Below are 18,464 nucleotides of genomic sequence, written 5' to 3'. Positions count from 1 at the left end.
TAGTTTAGCTTCAGAAAAATAAAAGATATGATCTGGATCCTTTTTTTTGGATTCCTAACCATTCATGTACATTAACATACTTTCAACCGAAATTTCCAAAAGCATTATTCATTCATTGACACGCTTACAATGAGATTACATCATTATTTTCGAATATCAGTGATGAAGACAGAAATCAGAATTTTTTTAAAAAACAGAAGAATAAAACAACTCTGACATTATGATCAAAGAAAAAAATTGAAATCACATAAATACAAATTGAATAGACAAAATTAGTGAAATGAAAAAATGTGTTTTTGCACGAATTACCTGATGATTGACGTGTTTGTGTTTGTTACTGTAATTTCAGATGTGTTGAAAGATTTAATTTGAAATTTGAATTTTTACGTTTTTTACTGTTGAAGAATGAATGGAAGAAGAGATACGTATAAGGAAAGGGAATATTACAGCTTATTTTGTGGAAAGGAAGGTAAAAAATATATTGATTTCTCATTTAATATCACCACGTTTAGAGGCTAAAATAAAGGAAGTTGTTCCTTTTTTTACCGTATGTTCATGTATTTGCTGACAACAAATACATCCGAAAACATACACAAATAAGCAGATTTTTAGCTACGAATGGTAATATTAAAAAGGGTAGTTACAAATGGTAGGAAGCTACAATAAGGTAGTCAATTGAGAAATTTTGCCTAAAAGGGAAAGGAAGAAGACCTCGGCCCAATTAAATAAATATAGAAAAATAAACATCATTTTAAGGGGTAGGATATGCTTTGGGTATATATGATATACATCCTTCGTATACCATATCATACAAGAGGATGTATACTTCTGTATACTCATGGCATATCTTACTTCATCATTTTTGAGAAGAATAGAAGTAGGAGTAGGAAACATATGGATTGTTCATATATATATACACTAGATCATCTTAATATACACTATATATACCTTGATATACAAAGGATATACCCCTTGTATACTCGAGGTATACAAGATATGTATACGTTTCTGCTTTCACAGCATATATCTAGCATATATATGATGCCATTCATCATTTAACAAGAACAATATGACAGAGACAACAAATAAGAGAAACATTCCATTCTAGGGGTGTTCATGGTTCGGTTTGAGTCAACATGTATATATCACTAGGGGTGTTCATGGTTCGGTTTGAGTCGGTTATTGATTAAAATCATAACCAAACAAATTTAATCGGTTTTTAAATGTCTAAAACAATAACCAAACAAAATAAAATAATAACCACCGGTTTGGTTATTGTCGGTTTGGTTCGATTTTTCGGTTTATGACTAGCAGCCATAAGACTTATCAGTAAAACATTAAAAAGTCAAAAAAGACATGTCTTTTTTTTTTGTTCAAACGATAACTTTTATTTATATTTAAAGGTGGAACATACATCATAGAAACATTTTCACTACTAGTGATAGTGTAGTACTCAAGTTACCCAAAGTTGCTAAACTATTACATATAGAGCTAAAAACTAACTTAGTAGTGGTTGCACCATTTTTGTCATCTTAATACACATACCTGGAAATAAAGTAGAGCATAGGAGCTTTTAGTTGTTGTCATATTAATTACACATAAAGACTACCTAAAATTAAAATTAAAATATATGAAATAAAAAAACTCTGTGTAACGATCCCAAACTTTGGGGCAGTACTTGCATTTTGCCCTCAATTCTCCCATTTTATTAAAAAAGCTTTGTGTAATGATCCCAAACTTCAGATGTTTTTTCTATCATTATCCCTAAGGCTAGGGTCTCGACTACAAGGAGTTGTTCTTTTCTGATTTTTAGTAGGATTACCAACGGAAGAAGTATTAGGGCATTAACATGTGCTTGAGTTGCAACAAATGCTGATGTTACTAAAATATCTTCTATAGAAACCTCCAAATCTACAACCTCTGTCCTTTTCATATGAAAAATATTACAAGTTTAGGACCCATTCAGATAAGAAAAAAAAAGGTATAAATTCGAAAAAAAAAAAAACCAAAAATCAAATGGCTGACAAAGAAAGGCTAAATTTTTTAGTTAAAGAAATTAAGACTCTAACGTGAGCTTCAGTTAGTAGGTTTACACTTAAAGAGTTAAAAGACTTAAAAACATGGGCTTGGACATATTCTTAAAAACATGGACCTGGACATATTCTTAAAAAAATGGGCCTTAAACAATCATGTGCAATAAGTAGACCAAAAATTAAATTAATGATTAAAAGGTATAAAATATTTATAATTATTTATGAAAAACTAATATTATACATATAAATAATTATAAAATCTATATATAATATAAAGCTAGGCATAAGCAATCCTATGTGACACCTCTCTATGGGCAAGAAATACAATTATCTTTTTTCTCCTTTTTTGACACTTTTTCTATTATTTCCAATTTATGGCCTTTGTTAATTATGTTAAATGTGCTATGTAAAAAAAAAAAAACCATCTTTTTAACTCTCTAATTATGCTGAAAAACTTTAAAGTGATATTATTATCCCGTAATCAATTGATCTTCTTAATTGAGTATTATGCTCTTGTTCTTTCTCCCACCTTTTCCTCTTCAGTAACATATGTATTTAACAGCCCTTAAGGCCTTAACTACTACTGATTATTTCTCTCCTCATTAATGTAATTAACATCCCTCAACCTATTACTAATTATTTCTCTCCTAATTACTACTAATTATTTCTTCTCCTAAAGTCCCTCTTTCTTCCTTAGTTTCAGACCTATTTCTACTTCAAAATCCCAGCCTTCAACCACTTCACTGCTGGTCCAGGTACTTTTTCTTCTTCTGTCCTTCAGTGCTTCTTTCTCTATGGTTCATGAATTTTGGATTTTCTTAATGTATACTGAAAATTGTAGTGCCAATTGTTATTATTTACATCAATTTTTTTTCTACTTTTCATTGAAATTCTTAATTGAAAATATTAGGCTTTTGAATTGTATTTGAAGCCTTTTCCGGCTTCAATTGCTTGAACTGTGCTTAGCGAGATAAATTTATGATATTTTTCTTTCTCCTTTTTAAATTTCTTGTGGTGTCTTTTTTTTTTTTTGCAGGTTGATTAATGTGTATATTTGGATTATTTTGCTCACGAGGATATTGTTAAGTCGTTTTTAATTAGTATTTTCTGAAGCAATTGCGATTAAGAGACGTTTAAAGTCTATCATAAGGAGTGGTAATTGATATATCAATTACCTTTTTAGATAAAGATGTTTGATTAAAATAGAAAATAAAAAAAATAAAAAAAGAGACTTTGCCTACATAATTAATTTCACGTGAAAAGGAATAAAGGTCAAATTATATTTTTATCATTTATTTTATTAATTTTCTTTTGTGCATAAACCATGTATAAGGGAAAAAAAAAACTTTTGAAGGAATGAAGGTCAATTAACTTTATATTACTTTTGAATGATTCCTTGCTTTAAGTTCTGATCAATTTTGTTGTGCCTTGGGGAAAAAAAGTTAATACTCTTTTGTTATTAAAAGTTGGAGTGAGTGGTATACGAAGAATGTGAAATACATCACATTATCATGCATATTTTGACCTTTTATACCCTATACATAATCGTAGTACATGTACAATTTTATGGAAATTACATTGTATATACTTACCTAACAATACTTTTTTCGTGTCGGTAATTTTTAATTTAAACTTATTTAATGAGATTTCAAAGTTTCTAAAAGTGTCTAATGGGATTCTAATATTAGTAGATTAAAATAATTTTTTTGTAATTTATCTTCTAAAACAAGAAGAAACGTAAAATATCAGTAAAAAATGAAATTAAAATCTAACTCTTCTTTTATCTATAAAAAATATCCAATTATAATTGAATTAAATGAGAAAGAAAATTAAGTGTGTTCAAGGTTTTAATTTTCTCAACTCATGCAAGTATTTAGTCATCTATTTTTTTTCCTTACATTCTTTTCCTCAATTTTATTCTATTCAGGGATGTCGATTAGGAATTAGGGAGAGTCTCACCAGATCTCTTCTAAGCACAATTGTTAGAATTATAGAAGTATGAATGGTGCTACACGACTAATGTATGATGAGAAATTGAGTTTTTAGGAATTGTTTCCACATACTATCAGGATATAGCTAACAAATTTTGTAATTTTTACTCCGAGTAATCTACTTGCCTGAATTATTATTAGTATGATATTAATAGATGTGATTTTTATAGCTGATATTAATAATTCTCATGGTTCTTTTTTATCTCTCAAATATAATCTAACTAAAAAAAATTATAGCATAAATCCATTGGTATTTTTCCACGAATAGCCGCGCGAAGCGCGGGTCAAATTCACTAGTTTATGTATATAGTTTATCGGTTTGGTTCAGTTATTTATTCGGTTATTTTTTAAAAAACCATAACCAAACCAAATATTATCGGTTTTTAAAATTTAAAACCAAATCAAACCAAACCAAACCAAATGTCGATTTTTTTATTCGGTTTGGTTAAATTTTCAGTTTGGTTTTGGTTTTAACCAAAACCGTGAACAACCCTATATATCACACCTTGACACTCATTACTGTACCATAGGCAAATTCAAGCTTATGCACAGTTTGAAGGAGAAGTAAAATAAACAGCTCACATTTATCCCACAAATGCAGTTTAAGAGAGGGAGTTGAATGGAACAATTTATTTCAAAGCTACACATAAAGGCCAAACACAAGCTCAGGATTTTAGTTAAACTCAGTAACATCAGTCTTTTTCTTATTTCAAATATGCATCATGCTTATCCCAGCAAACACACTCTAAACAGAATCAAGCTAATTCCGAACCTTTCCTTTGAACTGTACCTCGTATCTTTTAGACTCAAACAGAGAAACAAACATAAGACAAACCATCTTAAACATGCTTCATATACACGACAAATACAGTTTCAGCTAAGAAAAAAAAAAGAAATTTATAGTTTTGCATGCATATACTATAATGCAACAGTTTGAGGCATGCTGATACCAATAGGACAAAACACCTCTTATTCCTCAAAGAAGAGAACTTGGACACACAGGATCTCTTAGCTTATTTAAAGACTCAACTCAGCACATTTATAGCAACATGTGGTTTGTGGAGCACATACGGGTCAAAACCATTCTAACAGAGTTATATGGGGGCCTAGCCACGAAGTTGAATACAAGACAGACTAACTAGAAACACTCAGATAAAACACACAAATCATGTACAAACTTTTAATAGCCAAGCTTATCCTTTACTAACACACAAGTTCTTTGATTTCAAGGCTATTTCTTAGTTAACAAGTTGTGCTAACAAGTGTTAACCTCAGTGGCTCCATTTCAGTTAAAGCAGGACCTTATTTTGTAAATGTACTTCAGATCTCCTTTTATTCTTTAACTATTAGGATTATGGAGGGTCCCATAATCTTGTGATTTAGTAGGGAGGAACCCCAGTAGTCCAGGGCAATTATTACTAGGTTGAGTGGGTACTCAAAGCCTTTCCTAAGACCTTAACTCTAGGACATCACTCCTTACCTCTTCACAAATCAAATGACAACCTCCCTGACCCCTTTCACACTTAAGATGCATAGCACTGGTTTATTTTAACATCTACCGTGCCATGCTAGTTTAACTTATCATGAAACATTAACAGTACACGCTTTGAGTTTTTGACTTCTTCAAACCTAAATCTCCATTTAACCAACCAAGCAAAAATGCAACAAACCATATCATACAGACATCCCCCAACAACTCTTACCACAAAAACAGTCCATGGACACAACAGTTGAAGCTAAGTCAAGTTCATCATCATTTTGAATAAGCAGACAGTCATACAATATGTGTAGGATATTTGTCATTTTTTTCAAACAGTCACAGGCAATGCAAAATGTGCTAATAGATACTGTTAGCCACAGTCTTTACAGGTTTCACTTAACTATGAACAAGTCCTAGATAGTCCCTTTTTATTTAAACTAATCTCATATTGCGACTTGGTTAATCTAAACAGGATGTCCTATAGGGATTTAAATACAATACATAGATAGAAATTGTTTAGACTAGATCATTTCACATAATCGACCATATGATAAAGCTGTTGGTTAATTAGAAGACCATAACCAAAAGATCACATAAATATCAGAGGGTCATTACAATTAGCAAACATTTTACTACTGTTTTAGATCACAGAATGCATAATCAACTATGTTAACACATCATAAAAGCCATCATGGTACTCCTACCAATATTAAACTGAGCAAACATATGCTAACGCATATTCATTATAATCAGACTAATCTAAAGCATACCTAAAGCACATACTTGCTATTACATAAGGCTAAGCAGACATAATCATATGCTAATACCTATTAACTATGATTAAACTAATCTAACTAATACCAAACTAAACACATGATAACACATACTTACTAACTAATACTAAACCAAAAAAACACACAAATACATGCCAACACAGAAAATTACTCATACAAACAGAGAATGAAAGAAAATTGCTAAAAGAAATAAACAGAAAAAGGGAATTACCTTTTCTTTGCGTAGCCTTGGTTGAGGATCAAACTGGGGATCTCCTCCAAGCTCCTCGAACACACAACCACAAAGAAAAAAGAGAGTTTAAAAAATTGAAAACCGAATTAGGCTAGGTAAAGGTTCTACTTAAAGCTGGATCCCTAATTAAGCAGTAATTAGGCTAGAAAAACTCTTGATCAAGAATTTCAGTATGCAAAAAGGTATCTGAACACTGGGGAATGGGTTCGTTTATATAGAATCCCTAAAAACCTAGGTTTGATGCCCAGCTTCGACGTGGGACGAGTAGAAATGAAGGGAAAAATCCCTCCAATGTTGAATAGCCAATTACAAACGAGTATTCAAACTAGCAACTGGACAAATCCATTAAAGAAATTCAGATGAAAAGAAATAGGGAGAGGGTCAACCTCACCTGGCTGTAATGCGCTGGTGAAGGGTGAGATAAGGCAGAGCATTTAATGCTGTGCCTTGTTAGGGCATGCATGGCTCGAAGAAAAACAAAAGTACTCTGCACCGTTGCTAATTTGGGCATGATGATGGTGAGATAGACAAGAAAAGCTGCGACGGCTAGGGTTTTCAAACCTTTCAACAAAGAAAACAAATAAGGGTTTGTTTGGTAGATTTTGTGAAATAAAAAGGAAAGTGGGTTGGGTCGCCGGTTTTAAAGGATGGCCAATTCGCAGAATTGCCCTTCTTTTGGGTGGTCTTTAAATTTTGCCCCTCATATTTGAAATCTTTAAATTTTGCCCTTCGGTTAAAATTCATGGGTTCCAGGTTCGAACCCCCATACAGTCAAAATTTTAAAACAATTCGCAAGGCAGAGTTTAAATTTCGCTATGCTCCCATCGACATACACTTGTGAAGGAATTATCAAAGTTATGCCGGACCCGGCATACTTATGCCTTATGGGCAGACTTGGCATAAGTATGTCGGGTCCGGCATAACTTTGGTAATTCCTTCACAAGTTTATGCCGGGTCCGGCATAAAAGTTTGCCCATTAAAAGTATGCCCCCACCGGCATAAACTTGTTAAGGAATTACCAAAGTTATTCCGGGCCCCGCATACTTATGCCAAGTCTGCCCATAAGGCATGAGTATGCCGGGTCCGGCATAAATTTGGTAATTCCTTAACAAGTTTATGCCGGGTCCGGCATACACGCGACCCAAACCTTGCCTTGCAATTTTTTTTTTAATTTATGCTTAAGCGGGGGTTCGAACTCAGAACCTCATGATTTTTGCATGAACGCTCAAAGTTGCAATGCGAAGGGAAAAAATTAAAGACCAGCAATATGAGGGGCATAATTTAAAGACCACAAATATGAGGGGCAAAATTTAAAGACCGCCCCAAAAGAAGGGCAATCCGCGCAAAAAAATGTTAAAGGATTGTGCTGATGGCCCAAAATTTTAAGGGAAAAGTACACTGTGTGTCCACTCAGTCAAATTAATCCCACATTTAACCACTGTTTGAGCTTAATTCCAGTAGGTGTCCGTTCGACCCAAAATAATGCCAAAAATGGTCGGTCGGCCCAAAATAATGCCAAGGCTGGCCGGCCCAACAGCCCAGACGCTTAAAAAAAAAACTTTTTGTGGCGACTAAGTCACCACAAAAATTCGCCACTAAAGGCTGCTACAGCATATATACATAAGTTGGAATTATATACACACTTTATATACAAGAATTATACATTTTATATACATATGCTGGAATTAATCATACATTTATTTTACATAAATTATACGTTAATTATACATTTATTACACACATATTATACAATAATGATATCATATATTTTTTAATTATACATTTATTACACACATATTATACAATAATGATATGATATTTTTTTTACTATACAATAGTGATACATATTATATACCACAATGATACGGTTTCTATTATACATTTTTTATACGTATAGTACACTTTTTATACAAGACTGATACAGTTTATATACACATGCTGGAATTATATATACACTTTATATACAAAAAATGATACATATTATACAAAAATGATACAATTTTCTATTTTATACAGGGCAGTTGCACTGTGCTGATACACATTATATACACAAATGATACATATTATATACAAAAATGATACATACCTTAGTCATTCATATTTTATACAGTTTCTATACATTACAGACAGGTACCGATACATATTTTATACACAAATGACACATTTTATATATAAAAATTGCCTCAAACATTTTTGTGTTTGAGTTTTTATTTGAAAATTGTCTTATTTAAGTTTTGGCTAATGGATGAAATTAGTTTAGTGAGTATAATTTGGGTTTGGGAAAAATTGGGTTAGAGGGTGGGATTATTTATGGCCGACCCGCCATATATGTCCTTTTCCCAAATTTTAATTCAACAAATTAAAAAGAGATGAGGCTCCTTGATGCAAATTTGGTTATAATTGTAAACTCAAAATTGAATCAAGCATTTCGATTGTGGCAGTATTTAAAATGTAGAAATAAATCTATTATTTCAATTATGACCATAATTAACACATGAAGCAATTTGACATTTCAACTTAACCGTTTTGAAAGTAATTGCAATTAAAGGAAAATAAACTATAAAATTGAGATGTAATTGATTATTTATTTAACTAATTAGATTTCTCGATCTTAACAGAGTAAAATATTTATCAGTTGATCATTAGCAATTAATTAAATAATTATTTTCACTATTTTGCATTAAATTTTGATAAATATATTTGAAAATCCTTAAAAATATACCAAAAATACAAGATGATATACAATATTATGCTTGATGGTATTTTTCCAAGTAAAATGACAAAATGTCATCAAAATAATTTTGTAAAATCATTTTTGACTTGTAAAATGCATATTTCATTGTTCGGGGATGGTGAGCCCGTCCTTGAGCATCAAAATTTGACAAATCTGACTTTTAACCGACCAAGTCAAAATACTTTTCTCTTTTTATGCAATTTTCAAAAGAATATGGCTAGATCCTAGTCTCTAGGGTTTCCTACATATCTCAGGCTAAATAAGAATTCAGACCACTTGTTGTTCGAATTAATTAGACTTCTAATGCGCGGTTTTCTAAGAAGTAACACCTGAACCCTCCAGTGTTGAAACTGAGAGATTTAGGAGAGATCTGTTGGAATGTGACTGACCCTCTAGTATTGAGTCTATCTACATATCCCGTCTCGAAAATTAGGTCACATGTAGTTCGACTCAATTGGCTGAAAGGGGCATCCCTTACGCGGGAATGCCTTGGTTTCCAAACTCTACGACAGGTGAGATCGAACGGAAAGAGGCTTGTATGCTCTAAGCCATTAAATGTGGTGCCCTTCAAACCCATGAATGTGAGTGTAAACGGACATAATTCTCGAATACTTCGAATGTCTCGTTGTCCGATTATGATAAAATCTTTCGGTGTGTGTCAGACCGGTCGCGAATTTTTAAAAAGAAAGCAAAATAAAGAGAAAATTTTTCAAATTCAATTTTTTGGCTGAGTGTGGTGTGGAGCGACCCCAATTCCTATCTAGAGAGCTTGACTCTTTTTGGCACTCTATCTCGACCTGCTGTGTAAGAAAAAGTTTCACGTTTGCTCCGCATGCAACTAGATCTGGTTTGATTAGCCTGCTCCTCTCCTTGGCGGCTTCGAACCTGCTTCCATCTGCTGGGTAGCGACATAGTTGTCCCATTTGGCCTATATTTTCTGTTTACCACTCTTGCGTGGTTTAGTCTTCGTAACCTTCTTGGTTTTATCTTATAAGTGGGTGACCCTCTTGGTACCGTTTGATTTGAATGACTCTCTTGGTCATTTTTCGTGTGCCCCTTTGGTTGACGTATTTTCCTTTCCACCACCCATGCGTGGTTTTAATAATGTGGCCTTTTCGGCTAAAATCTTAAAATAGGTGACCCTCTCGGCACCGTTCGACTCGTATGACTCTCTCGGTCATTGCTTGTATGAATGATCGTCTTGGCAGTTTGTATGAATGACCCTCTCGGCAGTTTGTATGAAAGGCCCTCTCGGTAGTTTGTATGAATGGCCCTCTCGACAACTTGTATGAATGTCTCTCTCGGCAGTTTGTATGAATGGCCCTCTCGGCAGTTTGTATGAATTTCCCTCTCGGTAGTTTTGTATGAATGCCCTCTTGGCAGTTTTTTTATGAATGCCCTCTTGGTAGTTTGTATGAATGACCCTCTCGGCAGTTTTTATGAATGGCCCTCTCGGCATGCAAATGTTTGGATGAATGACAGATATAACCCTTCTAGCTAGGTTGTCTTTCTTTCTTCCTTTATGTCGGTTGTGACCCTCTTGGTCTGATATGTTGTTTTGTTCGTCATTTGGCCCTTTTGGCATAATAATATTGTCCTTATAACATTTAGTTCATTGTAGCCCTCTCGTCCCGATTATCCCGCCCTTGTGGCTCTTTGCCCTTTTGTAGCTTTCCTGGTCGATCGGACCGCCCTTGTGGCGCCTTTCCCTTTGTAGCCCTCTCAGCTAGATTGCGCCGTCGTTGCGACGCTTTGTCCTTTGTAGCCCTCTCGGCTAGATATGCGTATACTATGGAAATGTATAATATCAATTCACTATAAGGAATATTTGCTCTTTCATAATTTAGACGAGATGTGGAGTCACAAATGCATAATAGAAATAAGCACGATCACCCGAAATCTGAGTACCCCTACACAACCACCTCAGCCGGGCTAATTACCACCTTTACCTACTTAAGAGCCACCTTTACTATCGTGAGAACCACTCTATCGGCTGTGCTGCTGCCCTAGGTGCGGGAGTCTGAGAACTCTGATACTGACCACCACGGCTAAGTCTAGGATTGTCCCTATAGAAATGTCCAGGGTTACCACTCAAAACATGCCCTAGGAACCACGGGTCACTGAGAAAAACTGGCGCCTGAATGTCCACCACGACCAGATAGCCTATAAGAACTCTGGGGAAACTGCCCCGATCCATAAGAAGTAAGCACAGACGGACCTCCTTCAGAGACTGGCATGGCTGCATAAACTGGTCTGCTGGACTGGCGGTAATGATTCCTATCGTGATGTCCCCTACCTCCAGACAAGGTACCAACACAAGGGGTAAGGTGGGTCCTTTTGACCACCTGCTCCTCATAATCCTTACGCCTAATAATCTCGACCTCTTGAACAATATCAACTATCTGCTGGAAAGAGGACCCTGTGGCAGCCATATGTGCTGCAATCAGATGAAGAGGACAAATCAGCCCATTGGTGAATCTCCTCACCTTTTTAGCCTCCTCAGGAAGAATCATCAAGTCATGGAGATAAAATGCATGAAACTATGTCTCGTACTCTATCACAGTCATACACCCCTAGCGTAACCCACATACCATACTTCATGAATGTAACCGTACAAGACCAGTAGACTCGATCTACCACCATAAAATCTTCGATAGGAGTAGACATATAATAGGCATATCAAGTAGATCACAAATCATATCCAAACCCATAGAGGAATATGTGGACACATAAGAGAACGTAGAGCCTAGATCAAATAACACTGAGGCTGCCCTATGGAAAACTAAAATAGTACCTGTGATAACAACATCTAAAGCCTCTGCATATGGTCTACTAAGGAAAGCATAACAATGAACCTGCCTGTAACACCTCAGACCTTTAACTTAAGCTTTGACCATGATTCCAGACTTAGAAAACTAGATAAAGAATGTAAGAATTGGAAATTTCTCTTTAGCTGTCAGATGGGAATTTACGTCCCAGAATACGGACCGTAAATCAGTATACGGCCCGTATTTCAAGTCGTAAAGTGATACCCTAAATCACTGTGCATTCTGGAAATTGTCTTGTGGAATTTCATATTGTTAAATACGGACTGTATTTTGGAATACGGCCCGGAAAGTGTGGTCGTATTTAAGGAGGAAACGGAAACGGTGATTCTGTTTGAAACATGTTGAATTACGGTCCAGTTTACTGACCGTAAATCAGTTTACGGGCCGTATTTTGGCCCGTATTTCCCAGCCCGCACCAGAACATATAAATACCAGCCTTTAGTTATTTTATTTCGTTTTTCATAATTCCAAGCTTTAGAAACGAAGTGTTCTTCTCCCAACAATCCAAAACAACAAGGTAAGTCATTCCAAGCTCTTCCAAATCAATTCTATCATATATGCTCTTAATCTAATCATGAAACCATGTTCTTAACATAGGGTTTTCAAGAAAACCCAATTAAAGAGCATAAAGAGCAAAACCTTGGAACTCTTTTTCCAAGACAAGATTATTATTCAAGTTTGAGAGCAATTCCAGGTATGTTAAGCATATTATCTATATGAGGAACATTGTTTAATCATCCTCATACCTCGATTATCATAATTCTCAGAAAATCCAGCCAGTTCTTGATTTTCATAACCTAGGGTTAGAGCTCAGTTTTCTGATTATGTTCACACTTGTTATGCATGCTATGGAACCTAGCTTAATCTAAAAGACTTGTAATTCAATCTACAAGTCTCAGAATGCAGTCTAAGTCATCAGTTAGGTTACAGAGCCAGTAGTCAGTTTTACACCTGTTGCTTCATGTTTGATTGGGCCTAAGGCCATAGTTATGATTCGTATGCATATGTAATTATTTTGGGCCTGAGGCCATAGCTTTGAGATCTCATTATTTGTTGGGCCTGAGGCCATTGTTACATGATATTTGCACAGGTGGTTTCTATATAGATCAGCTCATGATATGAGTATTCAGTTTTATTATACTTTATTGTTCATGTATCCCTTATCATTGCTTCAGTTGCCTATCATACATGTACAATTCAAATGTACTAACGTCCTTATGCATGGGCCTGCACTTCACGGTGCAGAGTCTAACTTTCAGGAGGATACAACAGCCGCTTAGCTTCAAGCACTTTGAGTACATTAGCTAGTTGGTGAGCCCCTCTCATTCAGGGCTTCCCGTCTATTTCCAGCTTTCGAGTATTAGTTAGTTCATTAGTATATGAGGCATGTCAGGGTCTTGTCCTGACTTAGTTATTCTTACAGTATTTTGATCATAGAGGTTTCATAGACACAGTCTTTAGTCAGTTATGTTGGTTTTGCCTCACAACATTTATTTCCGCATCCTATATTATATTTGAGTTAGAGTATTCTATTGGTTCACTTTATATCTTGCATGCTTTCACGATACAACTGTTAGACTCAGTAGCCATGGGTTCGCTCGGTCATTGACAGTCAGGCACCGAGTGCCGTGTCACGTCTAGGCCATGGTTCGGGGCGTGACAAAGCTTGGTATCAGAGCAGCCAGGTTCAGTGTCGTAGGGAGTCTATGAAACCGTGTCCAGTAGGGTCTCCTTTATATGTATAACGGTCGCATGCATATAAACAGCTGACCACCAGGGCATATTAAGGAAGTCTCACTTCTTTGTATTCTAGATCGTGCAACTAGAGCTATAACTTCAGGATGTCTTACTAATTCTTGCGTTTACGTAATTTCAGACGATTATGGCTCTAAAGAGAAAGACTACCAATAGTTTAAGGGTAGCTTCCAACGCTGCTCGTCGCGAGGCTATCCGAGCCAATTCTGATCAGACGCCTACGCCAGAGACTACTCCTACTGCTCCAGCTCCAACAGAGACTCCGGCTCCTCAGACTAGAACAACTAATGTGGATGTTGGGAGTGCTATTGCAATGCTCACACAGTTAGTAGCTGCTCAAACCCAGGACTATGTAGCAAATGCCTGGTACGAGACTTGGGAATTATCCCGAGGTAATGATGTGTCACGACCCGACTAGGGGCCATGACGGGTACCCGGGGCTAACCACCGAGCACTAATCATTCTATTACTCATCATAATCATTAAGCGTTCATTCATCAAATTCATACTCAATCATAGGAAAAATCATTTTTCTTTTGGAAACATAATTACTTTTATGTACATAAGCCCTTCGGCTATCAAAATAATATACATACAATAGTAACATCGTGAAACCATGCTACCCACACATACGTATCTACGAGCCTCTACTAGAGTACTAGACATATGGACGGGACAGGATCCCGTCGTGCCCAAAACATATATGTACACAAAACAGCAAATCAACGACACCTCCGGAATAATGGAGTGCTCTCAAAAGTCTGCTTATCGGCTTCTATAAATCTGGGTGGCCTCCCTGTCTACCTGTGGGCATGAACATAGCGTCCAAAGAAAACGGACGTCAGTACGAATATTGTACTGAGTATGTAAGGCATGAATGAAATGAACATAATAGATAAATCATAAGACATAAGATGAAGACATAACCTGCGTAACTTTTATGGGAGGATACCTTTCATGCCTATATCATATATAATCACAGTACATGTATCATCATAGCGCATACATCATCGTATCATATATATATATATATATATATATATATATATATATATATATATATATATATATATATATATATATATATATATATATATCATAATATCGTATCTGCTCATACACATTAAACATTATCCGTATTCGGCCATGTAATGGCTCGACAATATCACATACAGGTCTCCCGGGCTTTTCATACGTTTAATGTTACACCTTGGAAAATCGCCCGTATATGTATAGTGAATACGTTAACCGAGAGAGTAGCCTATGCGATGTTTTGATGAGTGATAAATAGTATTAGATGACCCTCGACGAGATTCTAAAGGCATACAACGCAAGAAAAGAAAGTTGCTAAGGAAAATGAATCATACGTTGTGTATCGGATAAGAATAACAAGCAACGATTTGGTGATGGCATAATGAGGTATTAGGGATAAGCAATAACATCCTTTAGATGGGTATCGAGGTGTTAAACAAGTGTTAAGAAGGTTCCCTAAGGATCGGAGATCAAGCGAGTCGACGAAAACGGAAGTCGCTTCAGTTGGCATTATACGGCCAAACATACGGTCCGTATAAATTATACTGGCCGTATGTTGGACCGTACAATTGTCAAAAATGAAGATAACATTCTGGACCAAATGTACGCCCATACATACGGTCCGTATAAATAGTACGGACCGTATGTTGGTCCGTATAGTGAGGGTCGGGCAGCTTTTAAGTTGAAGTGTGAGGGGTCTTTTTCATTTCATATTTCATTCCCTCCTCACTCTATACTTCAAGAGACCTATAGAACCTTCCCTACTCTTCCACTACAAGAGAAACCCAAGGGAAACTAAGATCAATAACACATAATCCATGAATCAAAGTCAATGAAACTCAAGTAGAAGTCATCCAAACTAAGAAAACCAAGAAGAGGAGAAATAAGGTTTTGGTGAAAGAGGGAGAACTCCACTCAAGACTTGTTCAAACATCATCCAAGGTAGGTTTCATGACCATTTCATGTTTTTTAAGGTATTGGAAGGTTAAGATACCCGAATTGTCGAAGAACATAGCAAATGGGTCATTCAAGAGTGAATAGTGTCATAAGTGAGTGGTAGTTGAATTGAATCATGAATGTTAGTGTGTTGTGACTATGAATATGGTATAAAGGACATGTATACTATGAGATAAGTGTGATACATGGGAAAATACGATAGCGAACCTAAAACCATAAATGTGGGGAAAAGTGAAGAGAAATGGTGGATCATGGCCATTGTATATGAATGATAATTGCGATTGCTATATTATGAGTGTTGTTGTAAATGTTGGGAGTTGAAATAGAACATGGGAAAAGTAGTATAAACAAAGGAAGTGCTGCCCAATTTTCTCTAGAAATAGTAGGGCGTTCTTATAGTTGGTTAACTAACGATCGTATGAATCCTCTTTTTGAAGGTAGAGGCCTGACATTGAAGGAGAATAAGCAAACGCTAAATTGCTTAAAGGAGAAAGGTATGTGAGGCTTAACTCTTCTTTCAAAAGGCATGAATCCTTCAAGCTTTCCACAAATCCTTCTATAAGGTGAAGCTTAAGAGTCCTTCTATATATTAAATCCCCTATGAGCATGATAGTGGTGACAATGAGCTAGAGTCTAGAGACTCAAGAAATTGTGGCATGATGTTCCTACAATGCTAATGATGTTATTATTGTTAACACTCGCCTTATGTTTTATTCCCTTCAAGGCGAGGCATGATACTCATAAATGTCCATAATACAATCGGGGGTTCACGACTTTGCGTCACCCCGACATAGTATGGTTGTCTTAAAGCCTAATGAATGCCCTTAATGCTAATGTATGTTATGAAAATAAGATGACAAGTAATGCTAACTTGTAACACTATGGGATACATGGAACACTAAGAAATGATAACATGATGCTATGGCTTGAGATGTATAATAATGACGTGTTATGATTGATGTTGTGATGATATGATTCCACCGTGCCTATATGGCCGGGCATGTCACCGCTAATGCGGGCTGCTATTTTTACACCGAGCCGAGAGGGCCGGGCATGATCACCACTAGTGGGCGGCGTATGAGGGTTACCCGGACGCGGGTGACGATACAGATTATGATGTGATGATGTATATGATGACGTACGTGATGATGTATGGGATGTGATAACATGTATACTATGATTATGTAAAATGTGAGATATGAAAGTAATACGATTACCTATGACATTTGTGCAGGTTATATCTTTGTCCCACGACTCATGATCTTTCTATTATGTTTGTTTGTTTCATTCCTGCCTTACATACTCAGTACAATATTCGTACTGACGTCCTTTTTCTTTGGACGCTGTGTTCATGCCCACAGGTAGACAGAGAGGAGATCTTGCTCCGGATTCTTAGAGGCTGCTAGCTGATTGAAATATATATATATATATATATATATGTGTGTGTGTGTGTGTATATTATTTTGCTAGCCTAAGGGCTCGTATGTATAAAAGCATTTCGTTCCTAAATGAACATGGATTTTATTATAAATTAAGCATGGATCGGATAAATGATTGCTAAATGAGCTTAATAAGTAATGGCACGAGCGGTGATCGGTGGTTAGCCCCGGGTACCCGTCACGACCCCTAGCTGGGTCGTGACAAAAGTTGTATCAGAGCAGTTCGTTCCTAGGAAGTGTCTACGAGCCGTGTCTAGTAGAGTCTTGTTTATGGTGTGTAGCGCGCCACATCAATAAACAAGAGGCTATGGGGCATTTAGGAAAAATGACCATATTTCTTCTATGAGATCGTACGATAGAGCCGTGTATACGATGTTATCCTCTCTAATAGTGTGTTATGATTTCAGAATGCCGCCAAAGGGAAAAACTACAGCCACCCAGAAGGGCAAGCCTACAACAAAGATGCGGGTAGAAAGATAGCCTCCGATGAATATAGAGAAAGGCGAATCGCACAACGAGGCCTTGTCAAATACTTCTTCTACCCCGCCTAATGTGGAAGAGCAAGGAGGAGCCCCAGCTCCAATTCCTCCGCCGGCTGCTTCGGGTCAACAAATGACCGAGGCTATTCAGTTATTGACCCAATTGGTTGCCGCGCAAGCACAATGACAAAATGTGGGCTCAAGTGACCGGGCAGCAAGTACAAAGGCCCGTGATTTTATGAGTCTAAATCCCCCGGAATTCTTCGGGTCAAAGCCGGAGGAAGACCCACAAGGTTTTATTGATGAAATATTGAGGACATTGAAGATTGTCCATGCCTCCGAAACTGAATCCGTGGAGTTGGCATCCTATAGACTCCGGGATGTGGCGGTGTTATGATACAACAATTGGGTGTTATCAAGAGGGGAGAATGCGCCTCCTCTGGTTTGGCAAGAGTTCGTAGATGCTTTCATTCGCCACTATTTGCCACCCGAGGTCTACCGAGCTAGAGCGGATAGATTTCTGAATTTGAGACAAGGGAACATGAGTGCCCGGGAGTATAGCATGCAATTCAATTCTTTGGCTAGATATGCTCCGACTATGGTGGCTGACATGGGAGATCGGGTACATAGATTTGTGAGTGGTTTGGGACCACATTTATTCAGAGATTGTCTGACGGCTTCCTTGCAAGATGGGATAGACATTTCCCGGA

The sequence above is a fragment of the Lycium barbarum genome, chromosome 4 (genome assembly GCF_019175385.1).
Source record: "Lycium barbarum isolate Lr01 chromosome 4, ASM1917538v2, whole genome shotgun sequence".
NCBI lineage: Eukaryota > Viridiplantae > Streptophyta > Magnoliopsida > Solanales > Solanaceae > Lycium > Lycium barbarum.
This window is presented reverse-complemented; position numbering follows the sequence as displayed.